At 49.1% G+C, this 12207-nt stretch overlaps 2 protein-coding genes across 2 annotated transcripts in view; both read left to right on the top strand.

Moving 5' to 3' along the window:
- The window catches only part of OPA3 (outer mitochondrial membrane lipid metabolism regulator OPA3), a 62052-nt gene that overhangs the window by 792 nt on the left and 49053 nt on the right, over positions 1–12207 (top strand). The gene's annotated exons all lie outside the window — the stretch shown is intronic.
- The window catches only part of LOC128779655 (optic atrophy 3 protein-like), a 39014-nt gene that overhangs the window by 897 nt on the left and 25910 nt on the right, over positions 1–12207 (top strand). The gene's annotated exons all lie outside the window — the stretch shown is intronic.

The following is a 12207-nucleotide window of genomic DNA, read 5'->3' as shown; positions in this document are numbered from 1 at the left end:
GCTCCAGCTCCCTTAGTTGAAAATACCAGCCAATAGGAGAAGAGAGCGCGTGGAGACTGGCGTCTAGGCGAGCCAATAGTGTGAGAAGAGAGTACTTCGGGCGGGGTATTCTAGGAATGAGAGGAGCTGAGGGCAAGCGGAGGAGGGACTAGATGGGGTCGTTTGTAGGCGCCTTGGCTTTCTAAACTCTATCTTGGGCCTCAGTTTTCCTCCCGTCCTGGGAGGTGAGAGGCGCTTGTATATCATCCTTTTAGGACATCGGTTTGCCCCAGTTAATACTCTGGGTAATAGGACTGGGTTAGAAGCATGGCTCAGGGCGAAGTGTGGGTCTGGGCGAAGTGTAGGCCTGGGAATCTGGAAAAGGGTAATTTTAACCAGAGTGGACACTCATCCATCTTCTCATTAGTCCACTGATATACCGGGTTTGTTCATCCATTCATTTAGTAGACAGAGTCTGTTGGCTTTTTGCTGGGTACTGGGAGATACAGTCGTGACTGTCATTGTCATTGTCAACCCAGAGTGGTCAGGGTGGTGAGGACTGTGGAGCCCAGAAAGGCCGCCTGACCCAGGGACCTGGTGCCAGGAGGTCTGTCTAGAGGAGGACAGCCCGAGCTGAGATCTAAAGGGCATAGTAAACACTTAAAATATGAGCTATTTTTAAATAAACGAACTATATGCTCTAGGCCTGTGGGAGCACGGAGTAAAGAAATGAACATAATTTGTTTCTCAGGAAACCACCATTCATCCACCCATCCATCCGTCACTTCATTTACCATATTTTGCCATGTATAATGCACACCCATATAGTTGTGCACATTATACACGGAATTATTATACCCATGTATAATGCACATCCTTATTTTTCCCTCAAAAATTTGGGTTAAAAAGGTGCTCATTATACACGGCAAAATATGGGTAGCTGGTATTTTCTGATAATCATCTCAGTGCCTGGCCTTGTGCTTGGCAGTGTTGGTGAAACAGCGGAAGGGCCCAGCCAGCCCAATCTTTGCCTTCCAGGAGCGTGCAGTCCAGTAGGACAGGCCCATTCTACCAGAGTGATGACTGCAGTGGGCAGAGCTGGGATGGGATTGGCCCCTGGACACCTGACCTGGGTTGGGGTTCAGGGAGGACTTCAGGGTGAGGAGAACCTCACCAGACAACAGGGACATGGATGATGTTGAGGGAGAGGGAGGAGCATGTGCAAAGGGCAAATGGTTAAGAGGAGTGCACCTTTTTTTCTTTCTTTATAAGTTTGGGTACTTTGAGTGTGCTTTCCAGGGCCTACCATTCTTAGTCCATTGACGTTTGGTGGGTGGGCCCTCTGCCGCGGCTGCTGGTCTCAGGCTGGAAAAGTGCTGCATTGCGCAGCAAGTGCTTTCACATCAGCCCTCTCATTTGACTCCCACGCTGTTTTGTCCCCACGTCAGGGAAGGGAAATGACTTCTCCCAGTTTATAGAAGAGAAAATGGAGGCTCGAGAACTTCCGGAAGTGAACTGCTGAGGTCGCACATGAATTTGTGCCAGAGGCAGGACTTTATGTCCTGCACTGTGGATTCCCAGAGCTGGTTTCTGTTTCCTGCCACTGCCTTTCACCCAAACACCGTGACATGCCTTAGCATTATGGAGTAGAAAGTGGCTTGGATGCCCTAGCTGGTGTACCTCAGTGGATTGAGCGGGAGCTTGCGAAGCAAAGGGTTGCTGGTTCGATTCCCAGTCAGGGCACATGCCTGGGTTGTGGGCCAGGTCCCTTGTGTGGGCGCATGAGAGGCAACCACCCATTGATGTTTCTCTCCCTCTTTCCTTCCCTTCCCCTCTCTCTGAAAATAAATAAATAAATAAAATCTTTTTAAAAAGAAGAAAAGAAAATGGTTTCTTGAGTTAGACTGACATGGGTTCCCATCTGGGCCCCACCCCAGGTAGCTTTGGGCAGGTCACTTAACCACTCAGAGCTTGAGGCCCCTGTTCCGTGTAGTGGGCCACTTAATGGACAGTCACTTTGTGCCAGGCAGTGTGCTAAGTACTTCACAGGCTGTCTAACATTAAATCCTTACAAATTATTACGATATATATATATACTATTACTATTCCCATTCTGTGTACCATATACATGTTTATACTGTGAACAATACGCAATGTATTGTGAGAAGTAAGTGAATGTATAACGTTGGTCCATGGTCCTCACTGAGTTGTGACTATTATGTAGGTATTGCGGATATGGCAGGGAAGGAGAGGCAAAAAGTCATCAGGAATGCAGAAGGAGGAGGAGTATTCGGGGGCAGGTTGTAGGTCTAGATAGGATTATGAGGGAGGCTCATTGGAAATACAAGGAAAGGAGGGAGCAAGCAGTACAGGTGTCTGGGGGAAGAACATTCTAGCCCAAAGGCTCTGCACGTGCAAGGGCCCTGAGGTGAGGGTGTGCCTGGCACATTGGATGAACAGTGAGGGCAGTGTGGCTGAGCAGACAGACCAGGTGGAAACTGAGGGCAGAGGGGAAACTGGCCGTGCTGGGAAGGGCGGGCAGGCTGCGGGCCCGCAGGCCCCTGCACATGCTTTGGCCTCACTCTGAGTGGATGGGACTCACTGCAGGGGCCGAGCAGAGGGAGGACAGGATCTGCGTTACATGTGACAGTGCCCATTTATTTGGCCATCATAGGGTGAGGTGGGTGCAGGGAGGGGGCAACCGCAGTAGTCCAGGTGGGAGGTGCGTGGGAAGGAGAAGTCAGACTCTGGAGAAATTTTTTCCTCAAGTCTGATTTTTAAAATTCTAAACCCACAGAAAAGCTGGATGAAAGAATGGTATAGTCATCAGTGACATACCCTTTACCACCGATTTCATTCGTTATTAGCCTTCAACAAATTTTCTGTGTCTTGTCTCTCATGTGTGGGCGCGTACATACGTATGCACACTTTCTTCCCTGAATGATTTGAAAATAAGTTGTGGACCTGACACTTCGCTGCTGAATATTTCAACCTTATCCCCTGAGAACAGAACCATTCTGTGTAACACAGTGCCAACGCCACACCTGAGAATTTTTTTTAAAAGATTTTATTTATTTTTAGAGAGAGGGGAAGGGAAGGAGAAGGAGAGGGAGAGAAACATCAATGTGTGGTTGCTTTTGTGCGCCCCCTACTGGGGACCTGGCCTGCAACCCAGGCACGTGCCCTGACTGGGAATGGAACCAGCGACCCTTTGGTTTTCAGGCCAGCACTCAATCCACTGAGCCACACCAGCCAGGGTACCACACCTGAGAATTTTAATACTGATAACAGTAATATTGATAACAATGTTATTTAATGTATAGCTCATGTTCTGATTTCTTCAACTGCCCCCAAGTGCCTCTTTTTACTGTTTATTATTATTTCTAATCTAGGGCCTGCTTAAGGAACATGTACTGCATTTGATTATCATGTCTCTTTAGTACCCTTTAATCTATTAATACAACAGGGCTCAGCAATCTGGCCCACTGCCCGTCTTCACAAATAAAGTTTTATTGGAACACAGCCACGCACATTTGTTAGCATAGTGTCTGTGGCCGCAAAGTCGGGTTTGCATGGCCCACAAGGCTGCAATATTTTCTCTGTGACCCTGGGCAGAAAATGTTTGCTGAGCCTGCTGTGTAACAGCACCCCTGTACTTTCTTGTTTCTCATGACACCTGGAAGGGTCCTAACCAGTTGTCCCGTCGAGTGTCCCACAGTCTGGGGTTTTTGATCCTTTCCTCTGATTTGATTTATGTTGGGCAGCTTTGGCAGAAACACCGGAGACGCTATGGTGCATCCCGAGGACATCACCCCAGGGGGCTACTGATGTCTGTGGCTTCCGTCATTTGTGGCGGTGACTTGGATCCCTTGACGAAGGTGGTGACCACTAAAGAACCTTTCCTTTTCCCCTTAGCAATGAATAACCAGTGGACTTGTTTGCAAGGTAGAGCAGCAGGATTTCCTGGGGATTGGGCGTGACCCGGCAGCCTGGAGGAGGGGCAGCTTGCGCAGAAAGGACCAGGAGTTCAGTCCGGGAAGGGTTCAGTGGGAGACGCTCCCAGATGGTGGAGAGCACTGACTTTAATCATTAAACTCCTTTTATTGTGTTGTTTCTGTCTCCACATTGCCAGCTGCCCGTGGCTGTGGCCCTCAGACGGTGCGATTAGAATTTCCCAGAGCCAGCAGCAGCTTCGCGTTCTCCCGGGTCAGGCCTCCTGAGCTGACCAACACTTCTAAAGTCCGTGCCTTTGGCTGGGGTCCCTTTGACTCAGCAGGGTAGGCCTGCTGTCTGTGTTCCCACAGGAGAGGCTGTAGTGGTAGGTGCGTCTGCCTGAGGGCAGAACAGTAAATGCCAGAGCATAACTCATCGATGATGCACTGTGCTGGGGAGGCAAGGATCTTTTTTAAACAAAGATTTCTGGGGGAGAAAGAAATAAAAGAGCTTGGTGATGCCAGGCAGGTTGAGGCCACTCTCGCAAAGTGCGCTGCTGACGTGCCCAGGGGAGCTGCGGGGTGTCTCTGGGCAGAGGGAGGATGCCATTTCATTTCTGCTTATTCCTCTGGCATGTGCTGGTCATTTTTGTAGGTTACCACTCACAGGAGACAGAATAATGGACACCCCCCAAAGAGGGCCACATCCTAATCCCTAACTTGTGAAGGTGTTACCTCAGGCACAGAGGACTTCACAGATGTGACTAAATCAAGGATTGGGGATAGGGAGATTATGAGATTATCCTGGATTATGCATGTGGCTGCTGTAATCAGAAGGGTTCTTAGACCGGAAAGAGGAAGACGGGGAAAGGGGAGGATTGGAAGGTGCTACTCCGCCTGCTCTGAAGGTGGGGGAGGGGCAGTGAGCCAAGTAACAAATGGCGCCTCTAGAAGCTGGAAGAGGCAGGGAGGTGGGTTCTGCCCTAGAGCCTCTGGGAAGGACCTTTCCCCTGCTGACACCTTGAGCTGAGCCTTGTGAGACCCATTTTAAACTTACTATCTCTAGAACCATAGATGATAAATTTGTGTTGTTTTAAGCCTCCACGTTTGAGGCCATTTCTTACAGGAACAACAGGAAACCAACACACCACATTAATGCTCAGGCTGCTGGGATAGTTTTTTCGGAAGTGCTTAACTTTGTGTGGCCCTTCTTACAAGTGTAAGCTTTGTAATTGGTTTCAGTCTTTCTGTCGCTACTTAGCAATCTGCCCCAAAGCTTAGGGGCTTAAAACAGTGGGCCTTCTATTCTGTCTCTCTGATCTGTGGCCTGACTGAGCTCAGCTGGGCAGTTCTTCTGCTGGTCTTGCTGGGTGGCCTCACAAGGGGTTGAGATCAGAGGGTGGCCAGGACTGGAGTCATCAGGGGGCTGGCCTGGGACACCGAGATGGCCAGTGCCCTCTCACTGAGAGTGTTGTCTCAGGCCCTCTCCTCTCCACCTGGTGTCTCCAGCAGGGTAGTGGGGTTACTCACATGGTCAGGGCTCCGAACAGCCAGATTTTCAGGCGAGAAGAAGCAGAGGCTGCAGGCTGTTTAAGGGCACAGCCTGGAGCCACACAGTGCCATTCCCACCGCACTCTGTTGGCCAGTGCGGCTCTGGCACAGACTGGAGTGAGTGTGGGAGGGCACTGCATGGGGGGTGGGGACTCACCAGAGGCAATCTACTTGGTTTGAATCTTTTTTTTTTTTAAGATTTTATTTATTTATTTTTAGACAGAGAGGAAGGGAGTGAAAGAGGGAGAGAAATATCAATATGTGATTGCCTCTCTTGCATCCCCTACTGGGGATCTGGCCTGCAACCTAGGCATGTTCCCTGACTGGGAATCGAGCCAACAATCCTTTGGTTTGCAGGGCGGTACTCAATCCAATGAACCACACCAGCCAAGGCTTGGGTTTGAATCTTGACACTGCTTAGTAACTGTGTGACTTTGGGCAAGTAGCTGGATCTCTCTGAGCCTCTGTTTCCATACTTACCAACTAAGGGTAATAATAGAATTCATCTCCTGGAACTCACGCGAGGATGCAGGTGACAGTGCCTATCAAGGCCTGTCCTGGAGCATGCATATGCAGTTATTAATACTGACTACGAGAACATGCAGCATTGGTCCTTATCATATGCGGCCATTAGTGCCCAGATGCTAAAAGCTCTGCTTCCAGATAATGGCTTTCTGCACTCGGATCTCTCCTCTGCCATTTACTTGGTGTGTCCAGGGCAAGTCACAGAGCCTTTCCACACCCACCTCCTCCTCTGTACAGTGCAGCACTCACCTCTGGGTCTGGTGGTCGGGTCTGTTGCGCACACGAGCACCCCGAGCATGGGCCTGGCACATACTAAGTTCAGTAAACAGCCGTGTGGCTCAGTGGCCAAGAAGCCCGCCTCTGGAGCTGGGCTGCCTGCATGCGTATTTAACTTCTTTAGGCCTCCGTTTTGTTGTCTGTAAGTTAGATCGTTAATGCTGGTTCCATACATTAATATCCATAAAACATCGACCAGTGCCTGGCCCTTAAGTGCAGCATAAATGTTTGTGACTGTCAGGCACCGTTAGTATTTTTGTTGTCATAATCCTGATGCTAAGCCTTCTAGTGCTATCATTCTCAGGGCGTACTCCCAAGTCGGCTGTCACAGCTGAGCAGTCTCTATTTCAAGCCTCTAGATGGTGGTGTTCCTCTTTCTCAGTCACCCCTTGCAGGCTTGCCACAGACAGAAAGTTCTGGCTGGCTGGCTGGCATGGAGCGGTTGTTGTGTTCGCCTGAGCAGTCCCTGGGGTTGGGGTTGTATTTCTGAGAAGTGACGCAGTCAACCAGAGAGAGGACAGTGTGCCTGAGTAGAGAGCCTCCCACTACCTAATGCTGCCTGAAATCTATAAAGCATCCTTTGGAATGAGGGGTTGTACCTGCAAGGAAGAAAAGGGACCCTCCCAAGGGCAAGGAGAAAACAGGAGCAAAGAGCCGAGGCAGGGACTGAAGACTGAAGTCTCCTGATGCTCGGAAGACATTCAGATTTACATGGCCGTGGGGACAGGGGCTGTGCTGTGGGAAGGCTGGGCAGGTGGACTGCCTCGTGCAAAACCAGATCCAACTAGAGAAAACCCACCTTGAAAGCCACAGAGCCTTAGAAATAGGTGGGGACTGAAAAGGCCTCCTCTGAGAATTTCTGGCCACTGGCTATCCCCCAGGTGGGTTTGGGCCTGAATTATACCCTTTGAAATGTCCTAGAAATAGCATGCTGAGGATGAATCTGGGACTGTGTGCCCCTAAGCTCCTGACAAGGACAAACAAGCCCTCTCTTTAGGAGCATCCCCTTTGCCTGGGCCTCGGAAAATTCCTTCAGGTAGAGTTCTGGCACGTGGGAGCTCGTGATAAAAGATGACGTGCTGTACAGAGAGGCGGGCGCCGTGAGTGAGAGTCCGCAGACCCAGACCCTGCAGACACTGCGGGCATTGGATGCTCAGGTGTGGAGATACAAGACCTATTTTATACGTGAAAAGGATAAAATAGGAGGAACAGAACGTGTAAGTACAATAAAAAATGACCAGGAAGTTAGAAAAAGAACCAAATAGAACTTGGAGAAATGCCGAAGACAGCAATTGACGTGCAGAGCTCTGTAGAAGGCCTGAACAAACACCAGATTAAATACAGCTGCTTAGAAGATGGGCGAGCCGACCAGCAGCCAATCTGAAGGGGCCAACGGGAGCTTCGTGGGGTGCTCCCCTTAGCTACCCAGGAGTGCCACCTGCAGGCCCTGATTGCATCGGTCTGGGGAAGGGCTGGACGTTTTTATTTTTAACATTCTCCAGAGAGGGTTCTTGTGTGCATGAGTATTTGAAAATCACTTCCCTGGAGTCTATTTATAATCTCCAGAGCACCAAATCAGTTAGTTACGTGACAGCCAGGCTGCTGCCAGTGACCTCCACACAGTTTTTATCATGCTTTCCTGTTAAGGAAACACTTTTGAGCGTTCTCTCCTGTGTGTGTGGATATTGAGTGGTCAGGTATAATGCCAGCATATAATACTGTAACTATATTATGTGCATTAAAAACATACACAAAAAGTAGAAGGGTTAGAGTATGTGTGTGTGTGTGTGTGTGTGTGTGTGTATATTATAAACTCCTCACCCGAGGGCATTTTTTTCATTGGTTTTAGAGAGAGCGAAGGTGAGAGAGAAACATCGATGCGAGAGAGAAGCATCAATTGGTTGCCTCCCGTATATGTCCCGTATATATTGGTTGCAGAACTGAATCTGCAACCTAGGTATATGCCCTGACTGGGAATCGAACCCTCAACCTTTCGGTTACGGGATGACGCTCCAATCGACCGAGCCACACCGGCCAGGGCTGAAATTAATATTTTAAAAATAAAATTTTTGTTTCTATGTGTTCATGGCCCCGCAGATATTTCGCTCTCACTGAAAACGCTCTCCTACACAGACATTGTTCAGTGCATTTGGAAACTCCTGGGCAACCCTCTGTGAGAGCCCGGCATTGACATTCTTTGTGTCCAGCTGACACAGCTGGCACAGACCTACCTAAGGCACCAAGATCCAAAGACAGCAGTGTGCCATCGGCTGCATTTAATTCCATTGCTCATTTTTCATTCCCACCTCTTCATAAGTGGAGACCTCAGTGGACATTTGCTCGTGCTCACATTGTTAAATCTTCAGTGGAGGTTTTTTTAAGGAAGCCCTTGTGTGAGGGCTGGTTGCTTTGCAACCTGAGACTATCCCTGGGAATGTTTGCCCTGGCTGCATTACCTTACATGCACAGGAGAGGGCGCATGTGTCACTCTGTTGGTTTCAGAGGTGCTAGAGGCCTCTCTGTAGTCGACCTTGGTTTGTAGCTCTACAGGGCCAGTAAAACTTAATTTCTCCTCCTCCTCCTCCCCTTCCTTCCTCCTTTTCCTCTTCTTCCTTTTTTTCTTTCTCTTCTTTCCCTTCCCTCTTCCTTCAAAACATAAACATAACCAGAAGTTCTGATATTTTCTTCCTGTACCCCAAAGAAACACCTTGTCCACCCCTCTTTGAGATTCCCTGGTCAGTTCCTTAGAGGCCTATCCCAATGTCTCGGGCCCCTCCAGGCCTGCCCCAATGCCTCTGCCCCTAAATGGGGTCTTACCCCCACATCAGCGTCTTGGCTCCTCCTCTTTTCCTGCTGCTGGGACTCTTGCTGACCGCTCCCCCCACTCAGATCCCTAAGCCTCCATACAACTGGTGATTTGCTCAGAGCTCCCCATCTCCCCTAAGCCGTCCTCCCGTCCTTCTGCTTACAGACCCACCTGGGTTGTGCCTTTGGTGACATAGCAGCTACTCCCTGCTGAGGGCTCAGCACTTCTTGATGAGTGTGTTGCCATTTTTATCTCTTTTCTTTTTACATTTGAATCAGATTTTATTTTATTTTTTGGGTTTTTTTCCTCTAAAGTTTTTTGGGGGGCCTTACTGAATTTACAAAAGTAATATATGCTTATTGTGAAAGAAAGAACAAAACACAAATGTGAGCTTATCTGTGATTAATCAAAAACCCAGCCAATAAATCTTAATCAGACCTTAAATCAAAAGGATGTTTATTGTTGGTGGAGGAAGTTAGCTCTGTGATTGATTTGGTGGCATGGAGATGTCATTAGGAACCAGGGGACTCCTTCTGTCTTTACTGTCTTTGTTATTCAGGCCATAACTTTCCTCAAGGCCTCAAAAGGGCTGCTGGAGCTCCAGGCATCATGCCTTTATACTACAGTATCCTAAGGGAGAATGTGTGTATGGGCGTGGAGGGGGTACCAGGAGATGAGACAGAGCTCTTCAAAGAGAAAATCTTTTCCCAGAAGCCCCCAGGAAACTCCCCTCACTGATGGTTGGCCAGAATTGAGTCACATACCTCCCTTGCTGTATGGGAAGTCAGGATAGTTAATATCACTTCTAGAGTCTAATGACAGGGGAATAAATAAGACAGCAAAGAATACTATAAAGTAGCGATAATAGTCATAAGCACTATAGCTGTTGTAGTCCTTACATTTGTTCTTACCACATTGCCAGCATTAACACCACTTTAGTGGATGAAGAAATGAGAAACCGAGCAGAGCTGTTAAGTGCCTGCCCACCTTAGGGCGCGTGCGTGCTAAATGATGGAGCTAGAGCCAGTCACCTAGTTCCAGTGTGCACCCCAGTGTTCACCCCCGTTTCTGTTCTCTGCAGGCAGCCACAGTGAGTCTCCCACTAGACATCAATTCATACACAAGCCTTGAATGTGCCAACATCCCTGCAAGCCAGGGTGTATGGTCCCTATTTGAAAAAACAGGAACTGGAGATGCAGAGAGGTTGAGAAACTTGCCCAAGGTCACATCATAAGTAAGTAGCAGAGCCAGGACTTGAACCTAGGACTACCCTACTCCAGGGCACACTAAATTCTTAGCCTCTGTTAGCTACTTCCCTTGTGCCTCTCAAATTCCCAGATGCCGTCTGTACTGAGTTGAGCTGTTTTCTCCAAGTCTGGGTGGGGTGTAGAGGTGGGGGGTTTTTCCCCCTAACTCACTGATAATCGAACCCATGACCTTCTGGTTTACGGGATGATGCTCCAACCACTGAGCCACACTGGCCAGGGCTGAGAGGTGGGATTTTTTTCTGGGACAGGGATGTGCTTCAGTCCATTAAGGGGCTGTATAATTCACTCATTCAGAAAATCTTTATTTAGTGCCTGCTGTGTGTCAGGAACTGGTCTAGGAAGTGTGACTAACTCAGTAGTCACAAAACAGACAAAGCTCCCTGTTCTCATGGAGCTGCCCTTTTATTTTAATCCTCACCGGAGAATATGTTTATTGATTTAGTGAGAGAGGACGGGAGGGAGAGATACAGAAAGACAGAAAAACATCAAGTGGTTGCGTCCTGTGCGCACCCGCATCCCAACCAGGGATCAAACCCACAACGCTTTGGTATACCAGATGACGCTCCAACAACCGAGCCAATCGGCCAGGGCTGGTGGAGCTCACATTTAAGGGTGTTAGTTACTTGCCTAGGGACTCCAGGGCATAGAGCAGTCCTTCCCAGTAGTTCCACCCGAATTTCCAGGCGGGATCTCAGCTTAGGTGGCATCCCCATCCCTGAGCCAATCCCTGTAGCCCAAGGAAAGCAGTGCTCTGATTGGCCAGTCCGAGGGTGGGACAGGGCAGGGGCTGCGCTGGTGGTGGGCTGGGGGTGTTTCTCCATCTGGGAGCTGGCCGCGTGGATGGGTTGTTTGTGAACTCAGCAGACTGCATTTACGATAAGTGCATTTCCCTGCTATATGTTAAACACCAATAAAACATTAAAGTAAAACGTTTTGCTCAAGGTCACACATACTGAGTTGAGAAATTCCTGATGCCCACATTTGAGCTGGTCCACTGGGACCCTCCGACTACCCAGTTCCAGGACCGGCCACTGCTTATTATTTATGCTGCGTGTAACGTTTCTGGGTTATACGGTCAAGGTATGTTTAATTTTGTAAGAAACTACTAAGGAGTTTTCTTTTTTTAATTGTGTTTTTTCCGCATTACCATTTATCCCCCTTACACCCCTCCTCCTGCCCCCAGCCCACAGTCCGTTGTTTTCCAGTGAGGCTCCAGTTGCCGCACATCTTTGCCTATATTTAATATTTTCATCGTGTAATTTTAGCCACTCCAGGTGGCAGAAAATGGCAACTCACGTGCTTTTCTATGATGAATGGTGATGTTGAGCACTTTGCCATGTGATAATAAATGAACATTTGTTGTGAGAATTAATTACGATAATAAAGAGCATTGATTGTAAACCCGGGTCCTGAGGATCAGGAACTAAGGAGCAGCTTTGTTGAGTGGCTCTGGCCGAGGAGTGTGGCGCCGGAGGCCCCTCCCCAGGCAACGCACCTGCAAGGGTATTGGCAGAGCGCGTTCTTTGCTGGCAGCTGGCCGGAGGGAGGGCTGCGTCACCCTCCGCGCGGACCTCTCTGTAGGGCCGCTCATGTCCAGGCGGCTGGCTTCCCCCAAAGAGGGGGACCCGAGAATGAAAGGGACCGAGACCCAAGAGGCAGCGTCTTCATAACGTAACTGGAAGTGGCGTGCTGCCACTGCTGCCGTATTCGGTTGATCACACAGACCGACCGTGGCACCGTGTTGGGTTTGATTTGCTCCTTTTTAGTAAGGGACTGTACACGGGTGTAGGTACCAGGGCACAGATTGCTGGGGGCCACCTCGCAGGCCCACTGATCTCCATTCTGTTACTACTGTGAATTTAAATTACTG

The sequence above is a fragment of the Desmodus rotundus genome, chromosome 12, assembly GCF_022682495.2.
Source record: "Desmodus rotundus isolate HL8 chromosome 12, HLdesRot8A.1, whole genome shotgun sequence".
Lineage (NCBI taxonomy): Eukaryota > Metazoa > Chordata > Mammalia > Chiroptera > Phyllostomidae > Desmodus > Desmodus rotundus.
This window is presented reverse-complemented; position numbering and strand designations above follow the sequence as displayed.